At 45.8% G+C, this 12,533-nt stretch overlaps 1 long non-coding RNA gene across 3 annotated transcripts in view; it reads right to left on the reverse strand.

Annotated features, from left to right (window-relative positions):
* Positions 1-4,859, reverse strand: part of LOC119363605 — a 7,600-nt gene extending 2,741 nt beyond the window's left edge. For 2 of the 3 annotated variants that reach the window (XR_005174125.1, XR_005174127.1), the window contains exons 1-7: positions 3,692-4,859; positions 3,488-3,600; positions 3,194-3,312; positions 3,027-3,099; positions 887-2,381; positions 746-786; positions 293-654 (exon numbers count right to left, since the gene is read on the reverse strand). This is a non-coding gene — a long non-coding RNA (uncharacterized LOC119363605). The remainder of the gene's footprint in view (positions 1-292; positions 655-745; positions 787-886; positions 2,382-3,026; positions 3,100-3,193; positions 3,313-3,487; positions 3,601-3,691) is intronic. The other variant, XR_005174126.1, reaches the window with a different exon arrangement.
* Positions 4,860-12,533: the final 7,674 nt, after the last annotated feature.

Raw genomic sequence — 12,533 nt, forward strand, 5'->3', positions numbered from 1 at the left:
AGCGAGCGGACGGGAGCATGGGGGAGGGGGAGGGGGAGATGGAGAGGGAGGCGGGGCGCGCGGGCCGGTGGCGGCGGCTGGGGGAGTCTTTACACAAATTAATTACCAACATAGTGAACAAAATAGACAATCAAATTCTAAATGTCGCCTCACATGCTAATAATTCTACACACATAGAGTGAAGCGTGTATGGAATTAAACAAGCTAGCGTATAGATATGCTAATAGCATCAATTTTGGGTTAAACCACATAGTACCACACTGCCATATACAAAATTTGGAGAGGAAGGTACCTTCTGTACACTGCCTGTACATGAGAATCTTGTGGCGGACTGTACGCTACCTGGACGGGAGAATCTTGTGGCAGAGGAGTTCCTGACGACCGCATGGAGGTCAGAGTGCTGAGAGCCAGACGGTGGCATGCAGTGGGTGGGAAAAAAACTCCAGCAAGATATTCAGTGTGTCTTCCTCACAAACAGTCCCAAGGTACCTCTTCTCTCCCGATAGAAAATAGATCGAGCAACTACTTGATAGAACTTAAATAAAGAATCTGATTTGTAATCGATATTTACTCTACTCACTGTAATATTGTGGTGTGAAAGATTCTTGAGGACCTTCACTTTTCTTCCCGAAGTTCTCTTATATGCACCCAATCCTAGAGACAAGAGCAACAAATTGCCTCAGATGAAGAAAAAAATCTCAACAGCTAAATTGGTAACCAAGTTGGTTCAGGAAGTGCTACTCACTTGGGCTTTCTCCTGTGTGGCATTGGTGCTCCTGATCAAAGCTGCAACCAAAAATCAAACAAAGGAGCGAGTTAGTGTAATGAATGAATCGAAGTCTCTAGACAGTGCAAACCAGATAAATAAATCGCAACAGCCCAGCACCTGCTTTAATGCGAGGAGCTCACTAGTGTCCAGATTCATCCCGAGGTAGACCTGGCCAAAGGCACTGGAGGCCATCATCTGGCCCTTCTGCCATTGGATCTACAGGATCTCTCCTGCTCGTCCGTTTGATCGTTCCCGTCGGCAGGTACGGGCGTCGGCGGCTGCATGCCCCTTGGAGATGAGACCGAGCAGCCCCATACCCCATGACTTTGCAGAGTTAGGAGCTGATCCGGACGCCGATCCCGGTGGAGTGCTGGTGCGGAGTTGATGAATCGACGCACGGAGTCGAGTAGATCGTCGTGAAGCCCGGCGCCGGTGGCGGCGCCAACGGGCTCCCGTCGCATGGGTCGTTGTCTAGGCTTGGGAGCGGCATGGAGGTAAGAGAGGTGAGAGCCTGCCGGGCGTGCCCATGCCTTTCTTACTCCCCCTTCCTTCTGTGCTTCTCTATCTCCTCCTCACCTTCGAATCTCTCTCTCCCTCGAACAGCGGCAGGCCATGGAGGAGGTCAGCCGCCGCCGTCCCTCCCACTCGCCGGAGCCTCCCGTCGTCGACCCATTGCAGCTGCCATCAGCCAGAATCAAGGCAGCCCCGCCAGAGCCACGCCTTGGCCACACCACCGTTCTCTGCATCGAGCTACCGCCGCCACCCCGCGTTGACCGCATGGCTCATTTGCAGTTAGGCATCTGTTTGTGATCCGGTTGTTTTTTCCTTGGACTAGTAAACGTGCATGTGCAATGCACGTCTTCATCTAGATATAAAATTATACTCTCTTCGTTTTTAAATGTAAAAGTATTTTTAGATATTTCAATTTGGATTATATACAAAGTAAAATGAGTGAATCTATACTTTAATATATACACTCGTATGTAGTCCTTACTGAAATCTCTAAAAAGATTATATTTAGAATGGAGGAAGTATTTTTTTAAATATGTAATAATACTGATTCTTCATCAAAACATAATTGTAACAACCTCTATTTCAACGGCGGCCGATCTACAATTACCAATGAGTTTTATTTTCTACATGGACCCTCAACACTCGTTTTGTTTCTTGCCATCTGCGCTGCTACCGACAGCTACCGCCTCCGATGTTTCTGGCTGCTAGCTCCTCCACTTATCCTGAACCTTGCTGCTCCAGGTAGCTATGCCGCCGCCTCTCGTGCCCATCCCAGTAACCCCATCCGCTGTTGTAGGCTACCGCCTACATTGTTGCTCCCGTCCCTGCTTCCGGTGCTACTGCCGGCTGCCGGCTTCCCAGGTAGCCGTAATGTTGGCAATGTCGGCACTTGTGGCAGTTGACACGCAACGTGATATAGATATAGGTTTTGTTCCCTTCGTCGTCGGCGCCTGAACCTGAAGCTTGAAGCAACAGTGTGTTGGATAGAGAACCTAAACTTTGCTGAATCTATAGCATGAATGTGATGCAACCTTGACAGTAGCTGCATTGCTTGCTTGATGTTCTAATTAGCTGATGTATTGCTTGTTGTTCCAATTGGCTGTAGCAATGATGACATACATGAGTAGATAATCAGGTGTATGTTAGCTGCAATGGTTTCAAGTTGGCCAAGTTTAATGACATTTGCAGCACTGGTAGCTCTGTTTGCACACGAATACATGCAAAATGTACAGGCAAGCAACAGTTGACAATATTTACTTAAATACCAGAGCTTGATGAACAGAGACACCACACTGCAGGATCACCACTATCTTAGCAAGAACTTACACATACTTTATTGAAACACACATGCCACTTGAAGATAAAAATGTTACATATTCCGGTGAAGCCAAACTAAAGAAAATTAAAATGATATCTTCATTATGTAAACTCTTAGCATGACTATAATGCTGAAGTGATTGAATATTACCCATTCTATCAAAGAGACCTACCAATTTATCTACACCCTCCGTTCCTAAATACAAGTCTTTCTAAAGATTTCAATACAAACTATATACGGATGTATATGGACATATTTTAGAGTGTAGATTCACTCATTTTGCTCCGTATGTAGTCTCTTATTTAAATCTCTAAAAAGACTTATATTTAGGAATGGAGGGAGTATTCATGAAGTAATTATTCACTGATGGCCGGTATCCTTTAGGAACGGGGATGGCATAGGCAAGAATTGGTGATATATAACTACCAGAATTTCTAGTGTTCGTTAGGTCCTGAAATAGTGTCCGGATCCCATTACGTTGAGAGGATGCCATATTCAACTGTGAATCAACATTGGACAGGAAACATCAACTTTCAAAGACATTAATAAGCAATGGTAAGATTCTCTTAAATCCATTGGCCTGAATATTTTACCTGAATTTTGTGGGGGAATATGAATGCTCTGCACACTTCTTGAATCTTTTGCTCGTAAAATATCCACATCACTTGCTCCTCTTTGCAGGATAGAGGCTTCAGATTCGAGCTCCCAACGACTGAATCCAAAACAGTCGCTTAACACTATTACACATCTAAATGCAAGTAGTCTAACAAACTCCTCGAAAACTTACAATGACCATTGGCCAACAAGGAAAATAAGCAACAACTATGAAAGAACAAAATTCTGAACTGAAATTAGCAGATAGACATTCGATGCTCATGGCTACTCACAAAAACATATAGGCGGCAAAAACCATCCAATGGTGTGTACCATGATCAGGCACATGTTCTGGGTTCGGTATCGAGCCATCAACAGGGTCCAAATTCAATCTCCTCGTCCCATACTTCAGAAAGAAAATGAAGGAAACAAACAATGAGCAGCCACAATGTAAGCTAAGCAAGTGAAGGAAGGGAATGGCATCGGGAGAACCCAACCTAAGAGAGAGTCTTTGCTGAACGCCTGTTCACCGCCATCCACTTAGGCACCTGCAAAGCAAAATCATCGGCATCAGTAGGATGTCCAGAGCATGCTATAGTATAGTCGTCCCAAACTTTTCTATGATTTTGAAAACAAAAACTATGATTTCGAAACGGAAGCATCGACTTTTGACTCATCGATTAATCCTGAGATATAGAAACTAAGAAATAGCAAAGGGCAATGCTTTGGTCAAGAGAATTAGGCAAGACTAATCACCGTCCTGCACCAAAGTAGCAGTCGTGTGTGGTGTTCAGTACAAGTGTATATGGGGAGTTTGATTTCCATCAAGTAGCAGGCCAATAAAATGCCAAGATAATTAGCAGAATTCAAGAGGAGATGGAGAACTTGGTGGCTGCCTCGCCGGATGCCTTCTCCGCAGCTTGACACCGTGCCGCTGACGCCAGTGTGTGCACGCGCTCCTCGCCTCATCGCCTTACGGTTCCATTCAATGCGTGATGCATCGTCTTACTGCAACGACATGTGGCCGCTGAAAGCCTGAAACTAATCACATACACGCGTGCATACAAACCAGATCAAAGATCAGGTGTTACCGGCAAGCTCCTGCGACCTGTTCGATCAAGATTGGCGGCTCAAGACTATTGATGCACATGAAGCTTATAGACAGACATTGGGTACAGAGCAGCACGACCACGGAGGCCTATGTGGGAGGCGCAAGAAGGTGATGCGCCCCGGTGGTACTGCCGTCCAGATCAAGTGCGTCAGGGCATGTACGGCCTCGGAGCGGAGGAGACAAAGCTGGGGCTATGCAGATGGATGAGGGTATGGACGCGGCCGACGGCGGTCTTGCGGTGTCCCACCGGCGGCGGCGTGGGAGCGCGCCTCGCTGCGTCGCCCGGCCGTGCAGCTAGGAGATGAGGCGGCGGTGGCTTGGTGGTTGGGAGGCACATGGGTGAGGCGGAGAAGAGGCAGGGGGAGGTTACGACATCGGCTACGGCTGCGGCTGCGGGAGGCGGCTCCGCGCGCCGCAGGGCGGATCCTGTGGCTAATGGCGGTGCAAGGCTGCGGGAGGAACGGCGGGGCGGCAAACGGCGAAGGAGGAGGGGGGAGAGACGTGCGAGGAGGAGGGAGCGAGAGAGGTCGTGCGGGGAGGAGGGGAGAGGTTGTGCGGGGAGGAGGGGAGAGGTCGTGCGGTCGTGTGCGGGCAGCGAGTTTTGTTTCTTTCTGAACGGCTGGGTAGATTAGGGATGGGTTTGGCTTAATGCGTGGTTTACCGTGTTAAACACAGAAGAATTAAAGGCCATTGGATTTTGATGATGGATGGGTGGGATTGTTTGGATCTGCCTCTCTTTTTCTTTTATAGTGGTAGTAGATTAGGATAGGAAGCGGTGAGGAGGGATGTATTGGGGTGGACCCTAGCACGGGACGGGGAAGACTGGCAGAGTTTTCGTCCGTCCAGGCAAATTGCTTAAAGCAGTTTTTTTGAGGGAAAGCCTTCTGGCATTTTATTGCTCTTCAAATAAGTTTACATCATTTGCTAAGGCATCTAGAATGAAAATAGGCGGATCCACATACCACGAAGTGGTGAGAGGTCCCTCCGCTTGACTAGCTAGCAAATGAGCTACCTTATTACTTTCCCTGGGACAATGAACAAAAGAAATACTAGAAAAATTTCTAGCTAAAAAGCTACACTCCTCATAAATAGCAGCTGCCACACCAGCCGAATTGCCATCATCCTGCATGGTCTGAATTACTTCCATGCAGTCTGAATTTACAATGATATTGTTGCATCCTGAGTTGCTTGTTAGGATCAATTCCTCCCGGATAGAGCGAGCTTCGGCTGTAGGGGCCTCCGCTACATAACTGATAGCACATGCGCTCGCCGATATGAATCTGCCATGATCGTCGCGGATGACAGCTCCAGTGGCTCCTCTTCCCTGATCAACAGAGAACGCCGCATCAACATTCAACTTTACGAAACCATCAGCAGGTCGCTCCCAGCCGTGTCTCCGAATCTTGCTCGCTGGCTTTGCTGCTCTCGCATAATTCAAAGCAATGGCAGCGATACCTTATGCTGAGCGAGCAGTGGTCTGAACCGGTTCGCCCCGCGCAATACGACGCCGCTCCCACCATGTATACCAACAAGCCGTCGCCACAAGTTCCTTAAATCCCACACCCGAGATATAAGTAGGTCCCGAAATGTGACCTCACAGTATGGCTTCCAAGGCACCGGGGCCTGTATTTTCATGTCCACACGCTGCAGCTATGGTGTCACCCATGCCCAAATTATCCCAGACTTCAGACACTCGGCCACATGAGAAGGTAGCATGCTTGATATCCTCACAATGGATTTTGCAGACAGGGCAAATACTACTAGTCTGTATGTGTCGGTTAGCGAGAATACTATTACATGGAATAGTCCCATGCAATACCCTCCAACAGTAAATCTTTACCTTTGCCGGGACTTGAAGTTTCCAAACTTGCTGCCAGACCGGGTTCACAGCAGTGGTGCTCGGAGGGCTCGTCCTAGCCAATTTCCTCCCATGCTGAAACTCCCATTCGGTGTAGTAAGCGGACCTAACGGTAAATAGGCCCGATTTGGTATAATTCCAAGCAACAAAATCCTCCATATAACCAACTGCTAGGGGAATGTTAAGAATTCTTGCCGCATCAGCTGGCAAGAAGAGGCTCCTTACTAGTTGTTCGTCCCATTCCTTCGCATCCGGATTGATCAATTCTGAGACTGACGTAAGCACAATATTCCGTCGCTCAGTCAAAACCTTCCTTGACGGGCTATTGGGAATCCACAGATCATCCCATATGTCAATATTGCTTAAAGCAGTTTTGACAAAAGATTAGTATAATTTTAATGGTTAGATCAAATTAAGTGGTCCTAATTATGAGGCTGTAATTGATCCCTGTTGCTATGTGTACGCTAGGTTGCGTACACTTAGCGATGAATATGTTTGTTTGTTTAATAGTAATAGAGATAATGAATCTATGGATGTGAATTTTGTTGGTAGGAACAATTTTGGTAATAACACGTATAGAGGAAATTTCAATCCTAGGCCGTTTCCTATTAATTCCTCTAATAATTATGATAATTATTACAACAATTCTTATGGCAATTATAATAAGATGCCCTCTGATATTGAGAACAATATTAAAGATTTTATAAATTCTCAAAAGAATTTCGGTGCTTTGGTTGAATTTTTTTTGCTTAAGATTGATGATTTGGCTAGGAATGTTGATAGAATTTCTCTTGAGATTGATTCTTTGAAGATTAGATTCATGCCACCCAAGCATGATATTAATGAATCTCTAAAATCTATTAAAATTTCTATTGATGCGTGTAAGGAAAGGACCGCTAAGATGCGTGCTAAGCGAGACTGGTTTGTAAAAGCGTGTTCTTCTATTTCTTGTGAGAATAATGATGAAGATCTTAAAGTGATTGGTTTGACTTCTATTGAATCTTTGTTTTCGGATATAAATCTTGATAAAGATGGGACTGGAGATGAGTTAACTTTAGCTAGAAGGCATCCCAATGATTCGGAGTTTATAGATCTTAATGAAAAAATCGATAAAAGTGGGATTGGAGAGGTCAAAACTTTATGTAGTGATGAACCCACTCTTTTGGATTCCAAGGACTTTAATTATGATAATTGTTCTTTGATAGATTGTATTTCCTTGTTACAATCCATGTTGAATTCTCCTCATGCTTGTAATCAAAATAAAGCTTTTACTAAACATATCGTCAATGCTATGATGAAATGTTTTGAAGAAAAACTTGACTTGGAAGTTTCAATCCCTAGAAAGCTTTTTGATGAGTGGGAACCTACTATTAAGATTAAAATTAAAGATTATGAGTGCCATGCTTTGTGTGATTTGGGTCCTAGCGTTTCCATGATTCCAAAAACTTTATGTGATGTGCTAGGTTTCCGTGAGTTTGATGATTGTTCTTTAAATTTGCATCTTGCGAATTCCACTATTAAGAAACCTATGGGAAGGATTAATGATGTTCTTATTGCTCCAAATAGGAATTACATGCCTATATATTTTATTGTGCTTGATATAGATTGCAATCCTACATGTCCTATTATTCTTGGTAGACCTTTCCTTAGAACAATTGGTGCAATTATTGATATGGAAGAAGGAAACATTGGATTTCAATTTCCGCTAAGGAAGGGCATGGAAAACTTTCCAAGAAAGAAAATTAAATTGCCTTATGAATCTATCATGAGAGATACTTATGGATCACATACCAGAGATGACAATACCTAGATTGTTGCTTTATGCCTAGCTAGGGGCGTTAAAACAACAACGCTTATTGGGAGGCAACCCAATTTTATTTTTGTTTCTACTTTTTTGTTTCTGTTGGATATTGTCGTCCTTGCGGATCAGGATGGAGCGGACATTGTACTGGTGACGCAACTCCGATGACGTGCTCGATTGGCACCTCGCCATCCGTGCAGATCAGGATGGAGGGGATGTTGTACTTATGATGGAGCTCAGAGGATCTTTGTAACTTAGGCGAGAACGGAGTCGCAGCTAAGCCTCCGAGTGAGAGGGTTGCTCATCACTTGGAGTTGTTCTTAAACTTAGGCAAGTACACGGTCGCAGCTAAGCTCCCGAGTGGGAGGATTGCTCTCCACTCGGAATGGTTTTTTAACTTAGGTGAGTATGGGGTCGCAGCTAAGCCCTCGAGTGGGAGGATTTCTCTCCACTCATAATGGTTTTTTAACTTAGGCGAGTATGGGGGTCGCAGCTAAGCCTCCGAGTGGGAGGATTGCTCTCCACTCGGAATCGGTTTTCAACTTAGGCTAGTACGGGGTCGTAGCTAAGCCCCTGAGTGGTAGGATTACTCTCCACTCAGAATGGTTTTTTAACTTAGGCGAGTACGGGGTCGCAGCTAAGCCCCCGAGTGGGAGGATTGCTCTCCACTTGGAGTAGTTTTTTTAACTTAGACGAATCAGGTTTGCAGCTAAGCCCCCAAGTGGGAGGATTGCTCTCCACTCGGAATGGTTTTTAACTTAGGAGAGTACGGGGTCGCAGCTAAGCCCCCGAGTGGGAGGATTGGTCTCCAATCGGAATGGTTTGTTAACTTAGGCGAGTACGGAGTCGCGGCTAAGCCCTCGAGTGGGAGGATTGCTCTCCACTCAGAGTAGTTTTTTAACTTAGACGAATCAGGTCCGCGACTAAGCTTCCGAGAGAGAGGGTTGCTCTTCACTCGGAGTGGTTTTGAAACTTAGGAGAATCAGGTTCGCGGCTAAGCCCCCGAGTGAGAGGGTTTCTCTTCACTCGGAGTGGTTTTGAAACTTAGGTGAATCAGGTTCGCGGCTAACCCACCCGCTGGGGGATTTGAACACATGTGTTTACGGGAAAACAATCATTAAGATACTGCAAAAATCTTGTCTTTCATAAGAAAACTGAAGGATTCTTATTACAACTCGTCTATCCGGGTGGTTTAGGTTTAGAAATGGCGGAGCAGCTCCGCATTCCACGTTGTAGAGGTGATACACCCCGTTGTGGAGCAACTTGGTGATGATGAAGGTACCTTCCCAGGCCGGAGCGAGCTTGTGAGGTCGTTTCTAATGCACTCGGAGCACAAGGTCTCCTTCATGGAATGTTCGACCTCTGACATTACAGGCATGGAATCGACACAGGTCTTGTTGGTAGATGGTCGACCGGATCAGAGCCATCTCACGTTCCTCCTCCAGGAGATCAACTGCATCTTGGCATGCCTGTTCTGCGTCAGCTTCTAAGAAGAGTTCCACTCGGGGAGCGTTGTGCAGCAAGTCACTTGAAAGCACAGCTTCAACACCATACACCATGAAGAAAGGGGTTCGGTCAGTCGACCAGTTTAGAGTTGTTCTCAATCCCCATAAGACGAATGGCAACTCACTCACCCAGGCTCCAGCAGCGTGCTTGAGGTCGCGCATCAGTCGGCGTTTAGGCCCTTGAACGATCAAACCATTCGCCCTTTCTACTTGCCCATTGGACTGCGGGTGTGCAACAGATGCGTAGTCGACCCGAGTGCCTTGGGAAGCACAAAACGCCCTGAACTCACCAGAATCAAAGTTGGAGCCGTTTATTTGTGATAATGCTGTGAGGGACTCCATATCTGAATATCAACTCCTTGATGAAACTGATGGCAGTGCTTGAATCAAGGTTCTTGATAGGCTTGGCTTCGGTCCATTTGGTGAATTTGTCGACTGCCATGAGCAAATGAGTGAAACCACTTCTGCCGGTCTTGAAGGGTCCAACCATATCCAACCCCCAGACTGCGTATAGCCAGACGAGTGGAATAGTCTTCAAGGCAGATGCAGGTTTGTGAGACATGTTGGAGTAGAACTGGCAGCCCGCGCACTTGTTGACTATATCTTTTGCCATCTCATTTGCATGCGGCCAATAGAATCCCGCTCGGTATGCTTTGGCCAAGATGGTCCGAGAGGACGCATGGTGACCATAGATCCCAGAGTGGATCTCATTTCAAATCATTCGACCTTCTTCTAGGGAGATGCAACACTGAGCCACTCCTGTGACACTTTCCCTGTAAAGCTGCCCTCTTATCACGGTGATAGCTTTGGATCGATAGATGATCTGGCGGGCCTCATCTTCATCTTCTGGGAGTTCCTGTCTGAGCAGGTACGTGATATATGGCACCGTGCAGTCGGGCGTGATCACTAGAACTTCCATGACCAAGTCGACTACAGCTGGGACTTCAATCTCTGTCGGATTGGTTGAACTTATCAGTTGTGGGGGCTCTTCCTTAATGGGATCCTCTTGTACTGACGGGGTGTGGAGATGCTCCAAGAACACATTACTGGGGATAGGCTTCTGAGTGGAACCTATCTTCGCCAGATCATCAGCAGCTTGATTCTTGATTTGGGGTATGTGGTGGAGCTCTAACCCCTCAAACTTCTTCTCTAGCTTTCTTACTGCATTGCAATAATCGGTCATTGCTGGACTCCTGATGTCCAATTCCTTCATTACTTGATTGACCACTAAGTCTGAGTCGCCGTAGACCATCAAGCGTCGGACGCCGAGTGAAATGGCCATACGTAACCCATACAACAGTGCCTCATACTCAGCTTCATTGTTTGAAGAATCAAAGTGAATCTGGAGGACATAGCTGAGCTTGTCACCTCTTGGGGATACCAAAACCACTCCTGCACCAGAGCCATTTAACATCTTGGACCCATCAAAGAACATAGTCCAATGCTCTGAGTGAATCTGAGTCAGTTGCTACTGTTGAATCCACTCTGCCAGGAAATCCACTATTGCCTGGGACTTGATGGCTTTCTTTGCCTCAAACTTGATATCCAACGGAAGAAGTTCAATCGCCCACTTTGCCACTCGACCAGTTGCATCCCTATTGTTCAGAATTTTTGATAATGGAGAGTCGCTGATGACTGAAACCGAGTGGTCTGAGAAGTAGTGTGCAACTTTCTTCGTGGTCAAGTAAATTCCATAAACAAGCTTCTGATAATGAGGATATCTCTGCTTGGAAGGAATCAAGACTTCAGAAATATAATACATAGGGCGCTGAACTTTGTAGGCTTTGCCTTCTTCCTCCCGCTCGACCGTGAGCATTGTGCTGACAAGTTGTCTAGTGACTGCGATGTAAAGCAGTAAAGGCTCTTTGCTGATTGGAGCGGCAAGCACCAGCTGGGTGGAAAGCAGGGCTTTGAGCTCTTCAAACGCTGCTTCAGCTTATCATTCCACTCGAACTTGTCAGACTTCTTCATTAGTCGGTAAAGAGGTAATGCCTTTTCACCGAGGCGCGAGATGAATCGACTCAATGCAGCCAAACAACCAGTAAGCTTCTGAACATCGTGAACACGCACATGGCGTTTCATTTGAAGGATTGTGCCAAACTTCTCTGGCGTTTGCGTCGATTCCTCGTTCGGAAACAAGGAATTCGAGTAACTTTCCACCTGGGACTCCGAATGTGCACTTTGACGGATTGAGCTTGATATCATATCTTCTTAAGTTGGCAAAGGTTTCAGCGAGGTCAGTCAGTAGGTCGGAACCTTTGCATGACTTGACCATGATGTCATCCATGTATGCTTCCACATTCCGACTGATTTGAGTGAGTAGGCATTTCTGAATCATGCGCATGAACGTGGCACCAGCATTCTTGAGGTCAAAGGGCATAGTAACATAGCAAAAACACCCGAATGGGGTGATGAAAGCTGTTTCGCTCACGCCCCTCAGTTGAATCGACTATCTGGTCGATGCGGGGTAGAGGAAAATGATCTTTCGGGCAGGCCTGATTGATATGCTTGAAATCAATACACATTTGAAGTGACTTATCTTTGTTGGGGACCATAACAACATTGGCGAGCCACTCGGAGTGTGATACATCAACAACGTTTCTATAATTTTTGATTGTTCCATGCTATTATATTATCTGTTTTGGATGTTTAATGGGCTTTAATATGCTCTTTTATACTCCCTCCGTTCCTTGATATAAGGTGTATAGATTTTTGAGAAAAAACCCGAAATATAAGGTGTATTGCCTTGTACCACTCGTTTGGAGAATTTTTTTCGGGATTTGATTACATTTCCTTATATGAGGCAAGCTCCTCTATTTTCCCATGTCAATTAGTCAGGTGTAATCTCGCCCAAAATTTGTGAAATTTTACCTCCATGTGTGTTCTTTAATTTTCGTGCCAAAAACTATACACCCTATATTTAGGAATGGAGGGAGTAGTATTTTTGGGACTAACCTATTAATCGGAGGCCCAGTACCAGTTTCTGTTTTTTTTTTGCCTATTTTAGTGTTTTGCAGAAGGAATATCAAACGGAGTCCAAACGGAATGAAACCTTCGCGAGGAT

The sequence above is a fragment of the Triticum dicoccoides genome, chromosome 2B (assembly GCF_002162155.2).
Source record: "Triticum dicoccoides isolate Atlit2015 ecotype Zavitan chromosome 2B, WEW_v2.0, whole genome shotgun sequence".
In the NCBI taxonomy this organism is placed as follows: Eukaryota; Viridiplantae; Streptophyta; class Magnoliopsida; order Poales; family Poaceae; genus Triticum; species Triticum dicoccoides.